The sequence below is a fragment of the Peromyscus maniculatus genome, chromosome 10, assembly GCF_049852395.1.
Source record: "Peromyscus maniculatus bairdii isolate BWxNUB_F1_BW_parent chromosome 10, HU_Pman_BW_mat_3.1, whole genome shotgun sequence".
Taxonomy (NCBI): domain Eukaryota; kingdom Metazoa; phylum Chordata; class Mammalia; order Rodentia; family Cricetidae; genus Peromyscus; species Peromyscus maniculatus.
Window position 1 is genome coordinate 52,880,692 of NC_134861.1, and position 15,985 is coordinate 52,896,676.

The following is a 15,985-nucleotide window of genomic DNA, read 5'->3' on the forward strand; positions in this document are numbered from 1 at the left end:
CAAGTCTAGAAAATGGAAATAGAATCAATAAAGAAAATAAAACTTAAGGGAACTCTGGATATACAAAGCTAGGAATTTTAACAGTAACTACAGTGTCAAGGTTCACCAACAGAAAACTAGAGCTAGAAAAGAGAATCTCAGGAGTTCAATAGAAGAAATGGATATGGAAATGATAGATAAACTGCGCTGGTGGTGGTACTGGTTACTGGCGGAAATATCATGAGTCATGAAACATGGTTGTTTAATAGCAGAGAAATGTATTAGGAGTTAAGAGGGGTGAGGTGGGGGTACAAGAGAACCAGGCATGGGAAAGGAGCATGTGCAGTGAGAGAGAAAGATGGTTGGAAGAGATGGAGCAGAAGAGAGAGAGAGAGAGAGAGAGAGAGAGAGAGAGAGAGAGAGAGAGAGAGAGAGAGAGAGAGAGGTCTAAGTCATGGCTCTTTAGGGCGCAGATGGGCTTAGAGAGCCATGCCACCATGCACAGATTGTGCGACCATGCTGTGCATAAGGGATCACCAGTGCACACTGATGATGTAAGACGGCAAGACCCTTTGCTTAACTCCTAATTTGCACATGTGTGGTCATGCAACTGGAGTAAGGGCAGAATTCTAACAGATACATCATTCAGAGAAACAGTTAAGTCCAAACTCTCCTGACACAAAATATGCAGGTATCTGAGACAGCATGAAAAGACCAAACCTAAGAATAATAGGACTAGAGGAAGGAAAAGAAACAAAACTCAAAGGCCCAGATATGTCTTTTACAAAATTTTTGAAGATGATTTTTCCTAATCTAAAGAAGGAGACATAAAGGAAAAATAAACATTCAGAACACCAAGCAGATTAGACCAGAAAAGAACCTCTCTTTACTACATAATATTAAAACACTAAACATATAGAACAAGAGAGAATATTAAAAGCTAGAAGGGGAAATACCAAATAACATATAAAGCCAGAGCTATTAGAGTTACACTGACTTCTCAATGGAGACTCTAAAAGCCAGAGGGCCTGGACAGATTTCGCTGAAGACTCTTAAAAGACCACAGATGCCAGCCCAGAATATAATACCCAAGAAAACTTCCAACCATCACCGATGGAGAAAATAAGATATTCCATGAAAAAGTCAACTTTAAACAATATCTGTCTACAAAGCCATTACAAAGAATGTGCTAAAATTAAACTCCAACCTAGAGAAGTTAACTACATCCATGAAAACACAGGAAATAAAAATAATCTCACACTAAGTAAGCAAAAGAAGGAAAGCACACACACACACACACACACACACACACACACACACACACGCCAATAACACCAACATTAAAAAATAAACCAATCATAAACAATCATTGATCACTGACACCTCTCAATATTAATGGTCTAAATTTCTCAAAAAAGAAAAGACAGAGACAAAAAGAACAGATGCAAAACCCAGGCTGCATTCAGGAAACACACATGAAAATCAATGATAGATATTACCTATGCGAAAAAGTTTGGAAAATAGATATTCCAAGTAAATATACCTAAGAAGCAAGCTGGTACAGCCATTTTATTATCTAATGAAATTGACCACATGCTCAGACACAATGCAATTCTCAATACATAAAGAAACATTGGAAAACTTCCTGCATCCTATCAGACAAACATGCAATAAACCTGGATACAAACAAAAATGGAAACCTTACAAAACAATGAAAATTAAACAACTCTCTACTGAATGAACAATGAAACAAGAAAGAAAGAAAAGCCAGGCGGGGGTGGCCCATTCCTTTAATCCCAGCACTCAGGAGATGGAGGCAGGTGTACCTCTGTGAGTTCGAATCCAGCCTGGACTACAGAGTGAGTTCCAGGAAAGATGCAAAGCTACACAGAGAAACCCTGTCTTGAAAAACAAAAACAAACAAACAAACAAAAAGACAGAAAAAAAGAAATGTTAAAGACTTTTTAGAATTTAATGAAAGTGAACACATAGCACTCCTAAACTTATGAGACGCAAAGAAAGTGTGTCTAAGTGTTAAGAGGAAAGTTCATAGTATTAAGTCCCCACATAAAATAATTGGAAAGATCTCATACTAGCAACTTAACTTCATACCTGAAAGCTCTGAACAAAATGAATCACACATAAAGGGGAATGGATCACAAGAAATAATGACCCTAAAGACTGAGATGAATAAAATAGAAACAAAGAGAACAATTCAAATCAATGAAACACAGAGTTGATTCTTTGAGAAAATCAACAATACAGACAACTAAATGCAGAGATATCAAAATTATAAATGAAAAAGAGGACATAGCACGAGACACCAATGAAATACAGTGACTTACAAGGGCATAATTTAAAGGCATGTACTCCAACAAATTGGAACATCTAAAAGAAATGGGCAATTCTCTTGATAGGTACCACCTGCCAAAGTTAAATCAAGATCAAATAAATCATTTAAATATACCCATAATCCCTAATGAAATGAAAGCAGTAATTAAGTACCCTTCCCCAAGAAAAAAGGCCCAGGGTCAGATGACGGTTTACTGTAGCAGTCTATCAGACTTTCAAAGAGGAGTTAACACTGATACTGCTCAAAATATTCCACAAAATAGAAACAGAAGGAACATTGCCAAATTCATTTTATAAAGCCATAGTTACCCTCATACTCAAACCACATAAGGACTCAAGAAAGAAAGAGAATTACAAGCCGATTTCCCTTATGAACATGGTTGCAAAAATACTCAATGAATTACTTGCAAACATTATCCAAGAACACATTGAAAACATCATAAAACATGATCAAGTAAGCTTTGTCCAAAGATGCAGCTGTGGTTTATATATGAAAAAAATCAATAAATGTAATCCACCATACATATAAACTGAAAGAAAACAAAGCATGATCATCTCATTGGATGCACAAAAGTCCTTTGACAAAATTTAAGACCCTTTGATGATAAAAGAAATTAGAGATGTAAGAGATATATCTAAACATGATAAAGAGAATTTGCACCAAGCCTATACCTAACACCAAACTGAATCAAGAGAAATTCAAAGCAATTTCACTCAAATCAGGAAAAAGACAAAATTATCTACATTCTCCATATTGTTAAATATTGTACTTGAGACTTTATCTAGAGCAGTAACAAAGCTGAAGGAGATCCAAATTGGAAAGAAAGAACTCAAAGTATTATTATTTGAAAATGATAAGATATTATATATAAGTTACCCTAAAATGTCAGCCAGGGAAATCCTACAGTAGATAAGCACTTTCAGCAAAGGGGCTGGGAACTACATTAACAAAAAAAATATCTATAGCCCTCACTGGAAACATATGTAATGTTGGTCAACCTGTATGTCTGCATAACAAAGAATGCAAGTAGATCCATTATTTATCACCCTGAACAAAAATCAAATCCAAGTGAATAAAAAATATCAATATAAGGCAGATAAACTGAACTAATAGAAGAGATTATGGGAAATAGCTTTGAATACCTTGGCACAAGAGATAGCTTTCTTAACAGAACTAGTATAGGAACTTAGCTAAACAACTAATAAATACATGGGACCTCTTGAAACAGAAAAGCTTCAATTGGGCCAAGCTGCAGCACAGAATGGTAAAGATTTTTTTTTATAAATGCCATATCCAATAGACAACTAATATTCAAAATATATGAAAACTCAAGACACTAAATATCAAAGAAAACCAACAGTCTAGTTAAAGTAACTTGGCACAGATTTAAACAGAGAATTCACAAAAAAGGAATCTCATGGCTTAGAAAGTTTTAAAGGAATATTCAACAACCTTATACTCTGAGAAATGCAAATCAAAACCACTTTGAGATTCCATCTTACACGTGTTAGAATGGCTAAAAGCAATAATACAAATGAAAGATCATGTTGGCTAGGGTGGGGATCAGAGAGAACACTCCTCCATTGTTGGTGGAAATGCAAACTTGTATAGCTACTTTAGAAATCAATATGTCAGTTGCTCAGAAAATTGGGAAATGGTCTGCCTCAAAACCAAGCTATACCACTGTTGGATATATTTCCAAAGGACTTCATCCTATCTCAAGGACACTAGTTCAACCATGTTCATTGTAGCCATATTCATAACAGCCAGAAACTCAAAAGAAACCAAATGTCCCTCAATAGAAGAATAGATAAGGAAAATATGGTACATTTGCACAATGGAGTACTACTCAGCTTTTTAAAAAAATGGCATCAGGAAATTGGCAGGCAAATGAATGGAACTGGAAATAAAGCATCCTGAGTGAGGTAACTCAGATCCAGAAAGAAAAATATGGTATGTATTCATTTGTAAGTGGTAATTAGCCATCAAGTATATGATAACCAGCAACAATCCATAGATACACAGGGGTTACAGATCCATAGATCACAGAGGATTGGCCTATTATAGGACCCATGAATCTCCCTGGAAAAAGGAAATAGAATAGCTTTTACAAGTGGACTGGGGGCAGTGATTATGGGACCAGGAGTGATCAGGTCAGGGGTGATGGGATGCAGAGAGAATGTGAAGAGAGAGGGCTGGAACTGGGGAAGGGTATTAGAGGATGATATGGAACCTTAATTGCAGCAAAAACTTCCAAGAAAGTATGATGGTGATCCTATAGAGCACTACTAGCAATAGTGGATACATAGTCTCAAGTGCCCATCTCTTGTAGCCAGACAAGGGTTCTAGTGGCAGGGCTGGGTTGCATTTAATTGAGTTTTTGGCCAATGGGCTCCCTTGTAAATCACCAAACAACCCAGGCTGATGCTAAAAGAAAAGAGGTGCTCTCTGCAAACTGACAGTGAGGCAATTTGCAGAGAACTTTATCAACAAATCATTGAACATGGAAAAGTCAAGCTGGTGCCTACCTGGAGCCTTCACCCCTATATTCTAGTCTCTTTTTTGTGGGAAGATACTCTGTAAGCCACCAAAAGCACTGAAAGCCACAAAACCTTTGACCTACAATCTGTCCTGCCTGAAAAATATGATAGGGCAAGAACTTGTGGGAGTAGCCAACCAATGTCTGATTTGACTTAAGGCCCATTCAATGAGATGGGACCCAAGCCAGACATTGCTTGGGTGACCAAGGACCAGAGACTACAAAGCCCAGAGACCATGGGTTAAACCAAACATTATTGGTCAGGAATATAATCAATAAAATATAAAATTATCATAGATCAGTGTCTTATCTAGTCATCATTAGAAAAGCTTCCTTCAGCAGCAGATGAGAAGAAATGTAAAGATTCATGGCCAGGCATTGTAAGAAGAGAGTTTCTAAACAGAAGGCCTCCATTCAGTTCCTGCAATTAGTGTTCAGAGAATTCTGTCGAAGTGGATGTGGATAGATTATAAAATTCAGAGGAGATGGAGGACACTAGGAAAACAAGGCCATCAGAAACAACTAGCACAGTAATCACTGGGCCCACATGTGTCTACACTGGATTCTCTGCATGCATGTGTGTGTGTATTTGTGTGTGTGTGTGTGTGTGTGTGTGTGTGTGTGTGTGTGTGTGAAATATCTATTAGCTTTGTATTGTTATGGGCCTGATGACTATGAGAATTAGTTAGCCTCTGACTCTTTTGTCTGCTCTTAGGATTATCCTTTTGGGCTGCTGTATCCAACTTCAGTATGATAGTTTTTGCTTTACTTTACTATATCTTTAGTTAAGTTTGGTTGTTATCTCTTAAAAGTCTTTCTTTTCTAAGGAGAGACAGAAATGGAGTGGTTCTGTTGGGGAGGGATGGTAAGAAGGAACTCGGAGGAGTAGAGGGAGGAGAAACTATCTAGTATATGAGAAAAGGATCTATTTTCAATAAAAGAAGAAAAAATGTCTATACTCTGAGAAAAACTAGTCCCACAGAGTAAGCACATCCCTATAACAACAAATCAGTTCTTCAAATGTAGCCACAATCCAAGGTTCATATTTCTTCTATTATTTCAAGATTTTTAGTGATTTATATATTTCTAAATATATAAATATAATTGTATTTTTTTAGATTTTATTTGTATATACTAATACAATTAAACAATTTGTTTTGTCATATTAAAAAAAAGAAAATGACTCAGAAGAATGTCAATTTATTGGAACCTGTTTCCTAAGCCGCTATTCACATCCTAATCTCTTTCTAGTTAAACCATATAATCGCTGAACACCTAGCACTTTGGTAATCCACTTAGATGTTTACTGGGATATTTACCACTTCTTTCTTTCAGTTTCCTTCAGTATTTCCTTTTTTTTTTTTTCTTTGTCAGATGGTATGCTAGTTAGTATTTTGTCAACTTGACACAAGCTACTTGTTATTTGAGAAAAGGAACTGCAATTGAGAAAATGCCAACAACTTGTAGAAGGTTCCCTGGGAAGGTGAGCCTGAGTTGTATAACAAAGCAGTTTGTACATGAATAAGTTTGCCAGTCAGCAGCACCCCTCCATGGCTTCTACTTTATTCCTGCCTCTAGAGTCGTGCCCTGACTTGACTCAGTGATGAAACGTGACCAGAGTGTTAGGATCTGAAATATATCACTTCTTATTTATGTTGCTTCTGGTCCTGAGCTGTTATCACAACTATAGAAAACTTAAGACAGATGTATTTGAATAAAAGATCTAGAGTGATTTTGTTTCATCAAACACTTCAGTGATGTGCTCCATTTTAATAGACTATGCCTAGGTCAGCATGCAGTTAAACAAAGAAATCTTTATTGAAGTTTTCAGTGATTGCAATTTTGATTTTTCATGAATGTCTGAGAAGTGTGCCTTATAATCAACATGCATTCTAAATATATGTATTCTATGCTACTTTCCCAGTGTACCAACGTGAGTCTGAGAGAGGTATGGGACCAACCTGAGATTTGATACAAACTGATGTCACACTAGGCATTTACTGAACAGCAGCTAATTGTAAACTAGTGATTTGCAAACTGGCATCACATAGAGAATGTCAATGTCAGTCACTAGATGTATAGTAAATTGGTCACATAAAGCATTCATGAAGCAGCGTGTAAATGGTTGTTAGTTTGGCTTGATGAAATGAATCTTCAGAAATGATCTGATTCACACCCCTGTGAGACCAGATGGCCCTGGTAGCTCCTTCATTGGACATGTTTTAAATAACTTGTGTCTCTTGTGGTTCTTAGACTTCAATAGGGAAGGTCTTGCAATGACTTAGAAATCACATGGCATGGTTCTTTTGCCTTGGTATAATGTGTTTGATTTTTTCAGTGTTTTTGTAAACCACCTTATATTCCTTTGTACCCAAATTACATGTGCCTCTTTCTGCTGGGTTTTCAATTTTAGCTTAGCATTTTTCTCCCAATTCTTTCTATACACCTGGCTAAAAGCAATGAGTAATAATTATAACACAGTTTAAAAGCTGGAGTGCATATCCAATATGTGATAATGAAGCTAACTATTTTAAATTCAACATTACATCATTTTGGGATACTAATAATGCAATGTTATTGGACAAAAATGTAGTATGTTTTGCCTGTAGTTTGATTCCAAATATAGTTCTTGTACATATTTAATCTGATGAGACCAGGCATTACATGTTCTTCTTAGCGATCTGAGCCTTTGAACTCCCACGAGAACTACACATAAATTTAAAGCATTCTTTTGTTGTGGAATGTTATTTTAAGATGTATTATATTTATTTATGCTGTGAAATATGTGTCTAATGATGTAGAGATGTATTTCATTACTTTATGTTGCATTTGTTTAACATCTGATTGGTCCAATAAAGATCTGAACAGCAAATAGCTAGGCAAGTGAGAGGAAGAAGCAGGGCTAGCATGCAGAGAGAATAAATAGAAAAGAGACAAAGAATAGCAAGAAAAGGAGGAGAGGAGGATAGCATGGGCCAGTCACCCAGCCACACAACCAGACACAGAGTAAGAAGGAAAGAAAAGATATAAAGAAATAGAGAAATGTAAAAGCCCAAAGGCAAAAGGCAGATGTGATAATTTAAGAAAAGCTGGCTAGAAACAAGCCAAACTAAGGCCAGGCATTCTCAAGTAAAAATAAGTCTCTACGTATTTATTTAGAAGCTGGATGGCAGGCCCCAAAGAGCAAAGAGTGAAAAAATAACCACCTACATTCTTTAGTCATCATCTCCAAATGTTAAATTATTTTTTCCTAGTGATGGTTTATATTTTGAAAGGGATAGGACCTAGAATCACACATAAGACAAACATAAAGGCAGATATATGAATAATAACATGAGATTACAGAACTGTTAGGAATTTGTGGTGAATTTTGTTGATTAGACTAGTTGTGGGAGAGGTAAGAAATTCCTTAAATAATGATAATTTATATGTTACATAAAATACCTGATAATGATGAAGGTTTAATTACTTGTTGGCTTATTTTGTTATGAAGTATATTATAATGACACTCAATGCAAAGATATTCCTGTGGTTGTTTGAAGAGAAATAGCCTCCAAAGAAGTGGCACTATTAGGAGGTGTGGTCTTGAAGAGTAGGTGTGGTCATTTTAGAGGAAGTGTTTCACTGTGGGGGCAAGGCTTTGAGATCTCTTTTGCTCAAGCTTCACTCAGTGTGACACTGAGAACATTTCCTGTTGCCTGCAAGATGTAGGACTCGCAGCTACTTCTCCAGAACCCCATCTACCAGCATGCCAGCATGTCCTACCATGATAATAATTGGCTGAACTTCTGAACTCTATGTGAGCCACCCCAATTAAATGTTTTATTTTATAAGAGGTGCCATGGTCATTATGTCTCTTCATAGCAATAGAAACTCTAAGGCAATTTCCTATCATTATCTAAACCTTTATCCTGAAATATTACAATTATAACCATACGATTACACATTATCATGTTCTGTAATTTTATATTCAAGCTTCTTTTCCCAAAACAATAATGTATAAAAGTGAGTTCATAGTATATATTTTAAAAGTTAAAAAAAAAACAATTTAATAATGTAGTAGTTCTTCAAACACCTAGTTAACTTGCATTTATAACATCTGATTAGGGAGACATTATACACTAAATATATAATTTATCACTTATACACACAGAAATGTGTTATTCAATATTCTTACTGCATGGCAAGGAAAAAGGCAGAATGCATTATATTATAGTGGGCAATATCCAATAAGTGAATCATTTCAACCTATTATTCACATAGAAAGAATACATGCATCCCAGTAAGGTCAATTCATACTAGCATCCTGGGTTTTTATCAAGAAGTTTCAACTCCCTTTTCATAATCTTTGTTCTCTTTATATGGCTAGTAATTACCTATTCATGGCTGCCAAAAAGCCCCTTTTCCTCAGTAGAAATTGTATGTTTCTAAATCCTTTATTACATTTTCAAGGTGGAAAAATGAATTAGACAAAATTAAATTATCAATACATCATTATTTATGTACCATTTATCAGTGTTCCTAATGGAATTAGTTCTAGTTTGAAATAGTATAAAAATAAAATATTTTCTTTTTCTAATGATAAAATAGAATTATAATTGGAATAGTTGAATATTGAGGATGGATATATACTTTTTTAAATCAGATATCACATATTTCTCAAAAGAATTCAGAAAATTTCCTGATAATGAATTCAAAATTTAAAATATTTACTCACTTCTTGTTTAACTTCTTGAATATATCAAAAGTATGATTTTAAAAATGTGTTTGATTCTGGGAAGTGATTAGAAAATTTCTTAAGTAAACATAAAGTAAGAAAATTGACTCCCTAAGAAAATAATGATCTTTAATAGCTAGTTTCACAGTCATTTCAAGTGGACAGTTCTAATCTAGCAGATTTTCACTGAGGCCAAAACTTCCCAGTTTGACAGATGGTTATTATAATTTATTAACAATGACAATTACAGGAGTCTTCCTCAAATCTTTTTATGACCACTTCTTCAAATCTCTCCTAATAAAAGGTACACATTTAGTAATGGATGGTGACCTCTTGCATAGGAATGAATATTATTAATGAAATGTTAGCTGTTTTTAATCTTCTCTTTCTTTTCTTGCTGGCTCAAGTTGGGCTAGAAATTTGAAACCAAACAATATAATTTATGGTTCCTAAGTAAGTGAAGTAATATTACCTGAATTATCTCCTAGTCATAATTACCTTTCTTGAAACATTACTTCACAATCTTATACCTGATTTGAAATACCAATGGTTACACGTAATATACCATTATGTACAACATATATACAATTTTGAATAAAAGATATAAAAAGGGACAAAAATAATCAAATATAATTGCTTTATTATTGAATAAAAAGAAAGATGAATAAAGAAATACAAGTCAGTTATCAAAGCTTAAAATGTATGTCAGATTCATGTCATTTCTAGATGCAGTTAATAAAGTGAGAAGTTTGACTTTTATATAAGACAATAATTATATACATTTCTTTTGCTAATACCAGTTTAGATTTGGGTTATCTTGGATCTGTGAAAAACTACTACAGAATGTTGAATTTTTTTTGTCTTCCACATGATAGGAAACTAGACATCTCTAATTCATCTAATATAATCAAAACATAGATGCTCTGAGATAACATTCTATGGACAAACAACAGTGAAACCAAGATGCCAAGTTAATTATTACAAGGAATAAGATGACAGAAATAAACACTGATAACAAATGTTGAGGATGAGGAAAGCAAAAAAGGAAGGGAAAGGAAAATACAGGGGAAATAAAGAGAGGGAAGGAAGAAAATATGAAAGATAATGAAAAAGGAGTGAACAGAAAAATTACAGTCAAGGAGAGAGTAAATGTTGATTCTAAGAGGGCATTCAAAAAATTGAAATACAGATTATAAATTTAGTTCTTTCAAAATTAAAGTAAAATAATCTAATGTGATTTAATGATGAGCATTATATGGTAGAAGAAAGAAAGAAAAATGTTGTAATTTCATGAAATAGTTTTAAAATAAATGCACACTGCTTCCTGATTGCCAATACAGATTACCAGTCAGCCTCCTTTTGCAGTTACCATGCCTTCCCTGTCAAGACAGACAGTACTCTACAGAAAATGTAATTGAAAATATACCCCTTTCACCTTAAAATGGATTTGATAAGGTATTTTTTTTCCACAGCACAAAGACAAGTAACTAATACAATAATTGGTTCTTATAAATAGGGCTGTTGCTATTGTAAAACTGATCTTTCAATTCTTTGCTTTCTGGAAAATGTTTGAATTAGAAATATGGAAGAGTCTGAACCTTTGTTATAGAAAAAGCCTTAAATGATGTAAAAGAGCTTAATGGCTGGTCCTGATATGAGTTTGGAATATCAGAAGACAGAAGATGTAGAATAAGTGTCCATCATGAGGTTTCCCGGGGGAACAATGTATCTACTAGGAAGTGGACTAGAGTTCATTAAAGTTAAGTTTTATCAAGGAATCTGGTTACCTTCTCCTCATGTCTACACCATGAGTGAGTTTTTAAATACTTTTAAGGTAATGAACATTTTTTTTTATAGAAACAATTCCAAAACAGGCTATTATTCCATCTATAGTATGGCTACCAACCAATGCTCTTATTCAGGTCTCTATTGAGGTTGAATAAACTTCCAGAAAAAAATGTAGTTTCATGAAGAAAGTTGTATGAGCAAGTTTAATATTGTGGACAAGGAGAATCAGGTGAGAAATCCATTGTCATCGTTATTAAATGGAACATTCTCTTTACTGAGACATGAAATCTTCCTGAAGACAATACCTAACCCATTAAAGGCTTCAGTTTGCAACACTGGAAATTTATGTGAAAGGATAAATGCCAAAGTGAGAATTCTACAGGGAGAAAAAATATGCCAAATACACAGATTTTACAGATTCAGCTGCCAAGAGCTAGAGAAACCACCACTGATAAGACTGATAAGAATGTGGTGCATTGCCGGGCAGTGGTGGCACATGCCTTTAATCCCAGCACTAGAGAGGCAGACCCAGGTGGATCTCTGTGAATTTGAGGCCAGCCTGGTCTACAGAGCGAGGTCCAGGACAGGAACCAAAACTACACAGAGAAACCTTGTTTAAAAAACAAAAAAAGTGGTGCTTAGTTCCAGGCACCATTCCAATCAGAAGCAGAGTTTACCAGTGTAATCCAATTGATATTAGTTTTGTAGACATGGCACTTCCAAGAATGAGGGATGATGCAGTCTTACACCATGAACCCAGAAATCAAGAAATGAGTAGCAGGGTCAGAGTAAGAGTCTCTGAAAGAAATCCCATAGAAGAAACTGCTAAGAGTTGTGAAAATGAAACATACATGACAACAAACGTGTTGGTATGTAGGAAATATCAGGACCAAGGAACATCTAGAGAGGAAAACTCGGAGCATAGACTGGAGTAGCCCAAGAAAATGCTTGTATATACAGCATTCAATAAAGATGGAGGTACAGTGTACCTAAACCCTTTGGAACCAACGTATTTCCAACATGAATCATTATATGCAAGATAGTGAGTTATGCGTTATGCTAGTTTTTGTTTTTTTGTTTGTTTGTTTGTTTGTTTTTTGTTGTTGATTTTGCCCTGTTGGGTTATGACCTTGCTTTAGCCTGGATTTTCCTTGCTATGTCCTCATTTGTTCCTTTCCTAAGGACATTTACATTTTACTATTGTATATTAGAAGTATGACTAGGTTATAATGATCATGTCTTCGGGTCAGGATTCTTGATCCAGACACAATGGCCCCCAGAGGATGGAGCCTGAAAGCGTCAACGGGTATAACTGGAATGAGATTGTGAATATCTTGATGGCATGAATCTCTCAGAATCCCTTCTCCATGGTATTTATGCCTATGGTTTTTAGAGGCCCTCCACCACCCACCAGCAAGGCATTCTTCCTTGTATCAAGGGTTATGATGTGATTGTTGAAGCCCAGTCTGGGATGGAAAAACAACTCCATTTGCCATATCAATCCTGCAGCAGACTGAGTTAGATCTAAAGGCCACTCAGGGTTTGGTTCTGGCACTCATTCTTGAGTTGACTCAGTAGATAAAAAAAAATATGTATGGAATTAGGAGACTACATAGGTGCCTCTGATCATGCCTATATTGGGGCCACCAATGTCCATGCTGAAGTGCAGAAGCTGCATGTAGAAGTTTCCCCTATCATTGTGGGAACCCCTGCCTGGATATTTGATATGCTTAACCAGACATACCTTTCCCCCAAATACTTCAAGATTTTTGTACTAGATAGAGCAGATGAAATGTTAAGCCGTGGGTTCAAGGACCAGATCTATGATACATTCCTAAAGCTCAACAGTAACACACAGGTAGTTGTGTTGTCTGCTATAATGCCCTCTCATGTCCTTGAGGTAACCAAGAAGTTCAGGAGAGACAGTTTGGATTTTTGTCAAGAAGGCAGACTTGGCCCTGGAGGGTTATCAGCCAATTCTACATCAATATGGAACGAAAGGAGTAGAAGCTTGACACATCGTATGACTTGTATGAAACCCTATCACCCAGACTGTAATCTTTAGCAATACCAGAAGGAAGGCAGATTGGCTCACTGAGAAGATGCATACCTGGGATCTCACTGTTTCTTCCAGGCATGGATATATGGACCAGAAAGAATGAGATGTGATCATGATGAAGTTCTGGTCTGATTCTAGCAGAGTATTAATTACACTGACCTGTTGGCCAGAGGCATTGATGTGCAGCAGGTTTCCCTAGTCATCTATTATGCCCTTCCTACCAACAGGGAAAAATACACCCACAGAATTGGTCATGGTGGTCACTTTGGCCATAAAGGTGTGGCTATTAACATGGTGACAGACGAAGACAAAAGGACTCTTCAAGACTTTGAGACATTCTACAACACCTCATTGGATTTTTCTTGGTAAATATTGCTGACCTCATTTGAGTGTCTATCCTACTACCTGACCCTAACCAAGGCTCAGTCTAGGGGGCTTAGGAACAGCTAGAAGGGGGAGAAAGGGAGCCAAGGGATGAACATCTTGTTTGGTTTTTTTTTTTTTTAATTCTCTCTTTCCTTGAATAAATGTCACTTTTTGAGGCGAAAAAGAAGGAACTGTGAACATTTTAGACACACTTTTCTTTGGGGTAGGTTCTGCCCCAGGTGCCATCTCCCCACACCAAAATACAAACAAAAACAAACAAACAAACAAACAAAAAACCAAAACCATTAATCCATTTTCCTAAACTAGTCACCTGATTCTAAATGCTTTCCTATCCCAGGCAAGTCTCCAAAAGTGAGTCAAGGGTTTAAAACATTTATGGCCTCATTTGCTGGACTAAATCTACAGGCCGAGTCTCTGAATGAAATTGTCCAGGGAATTGTCCCCAGGTGAGGAGAGCAGGGGAGAGAAAATGGTAGCCATTTTTATACTGCTTTGTATAGTATTTATTGCTTCAGAAAACAAACACGAAATTCTGCATAAAATTACTTGGAAACTGCCAAAATATGTAAGAAATATGTAGTTTGCTTTGATTTTACACTTTTCCCACATGGCACATAATTCTTAAGTTGTATCAATGATACATTGTATTAGAGAAGACTGGATTTGGGAGTTTAGAATGAGTCTTGAGACTACTAAAGACTGTGGAGACTTTGGAAGTTGGACTGAGTGCATATATATTCCACTATGAGAGACCATGTGCTCATGGATATCAGGGGCAAAATATTGTGGTTTGACAGTAAAATGTCTTCATAGTTTCATATGTTTAAATATATGATTCCCGAAATGACAACATTTAGATAGATTGTGGAATATTTAGGATATTGAACTGGAACACTGAAGTAGAGTTTTGAGGAATCCTAGATTCCACTTTCTGTTCATTTTGTGCTTTCTACTGAAGTAGCCATGAGCCAGCCCAATTCCTGCTTCTGGGAAGAAGAAGTACTACAAAGTGTGTTAAATACTGAGCTTTGTGCAGGATGGGAGGTGAGGGCTGAAGAAGGCAGGGTGTTAGGTTACTCCAAGAAGTAGAAGACAGGAAACATTTCCCCATTGTTTGCTCCCTTCTTACTCATATTTAGTAAAGCAGTAAATATCATAATCACTCATTATTGATAATGTTTTTAAGAAAGCAAAATCATGAACAAACAAATCTGATAGCAATTTTAGACAAAAGAAATAGTCCATATAATAGATCAATACATCGTCAACTTCTGTAGCAAATAAAACATTACAGAAAATGCAAGTGTTGATCTATATGGTCCCCCTTTGATGTAATAAGGGTTTAATAAAGACTCTGAAAATAACAAATGTAGTTTATATGAATGATGTGCTTCCATTGCCCTTACCATGTGAAAGCAAATGTATAAAAATAGACACTCAAAAAGCCAATTGAGTGAAAATATTTTAAAATGACACCTAAAAAACAGAGTCAAAATGAGCAAGTCATGAAGAACGAGGAAAGAAATAGAGAATAGGAAATGAAGATAATGTGGAATACTGGCAGTATTCTGTCTTAAAAGACTGTTTAGTGTAGTAACTATTAGTTTGAGGTGTGAAATACTGTGTGAATGTGCTTGCTTGCACTTACAAATAGGGAAACATATTATTTCAAATTGATTTTTTCCTTGTCATTTAACAAAAAGAAAGTAGTGCCCCCTTTGACGAGGAGCTCATTCATTTTAGTGATAGCTATAATGATAGTTAATCATGATAATAGCAGTGGCTGATGTAACCACTCATGATTAGCTCAGGCTTGTTTTTGTGTATATTTAAAGGAAAAATAAAAGAGTTTTCCAGAGACTTGAATTCTTTCTGCTCTATTTCCTCCAGTACTTTAAACTACATCACTGAACAAGCAGACTGAGGCATATTTCTTATCTCAATCTGCATATCAAAGGACACAGACTTACAAGGTGTTTAACAGATTTTGCATATAAAAAGATGTGTTTTTAATGAATGATCGGATTGCATACACACAATAATAGACTTTTTCTATCACTATACTTTTAGTCTTAAAGTGACATAAGTGAACAGAAATTTGGAGAGACACAAAATATTGGGTCTAAGTGTTCAATATATACTAATTGTTGATCTCTGTTATCA

General features: G+C 35.6%; 1 pseudogene; it reads left to right on the plus strand.

Moving 5' to 3' along the window:
* The first annotated feature begins 12,611 nt into the window (after positions 1-12,611).
* LOC102925946 (eukaryotic initiation factor 4A-I pseudogene) lies at positions 12,612-13,824 on the plus strand (annotated as a pseudogene).
* Positions 13,825-15,985: the final 2,161 nt, after the last annotated feature.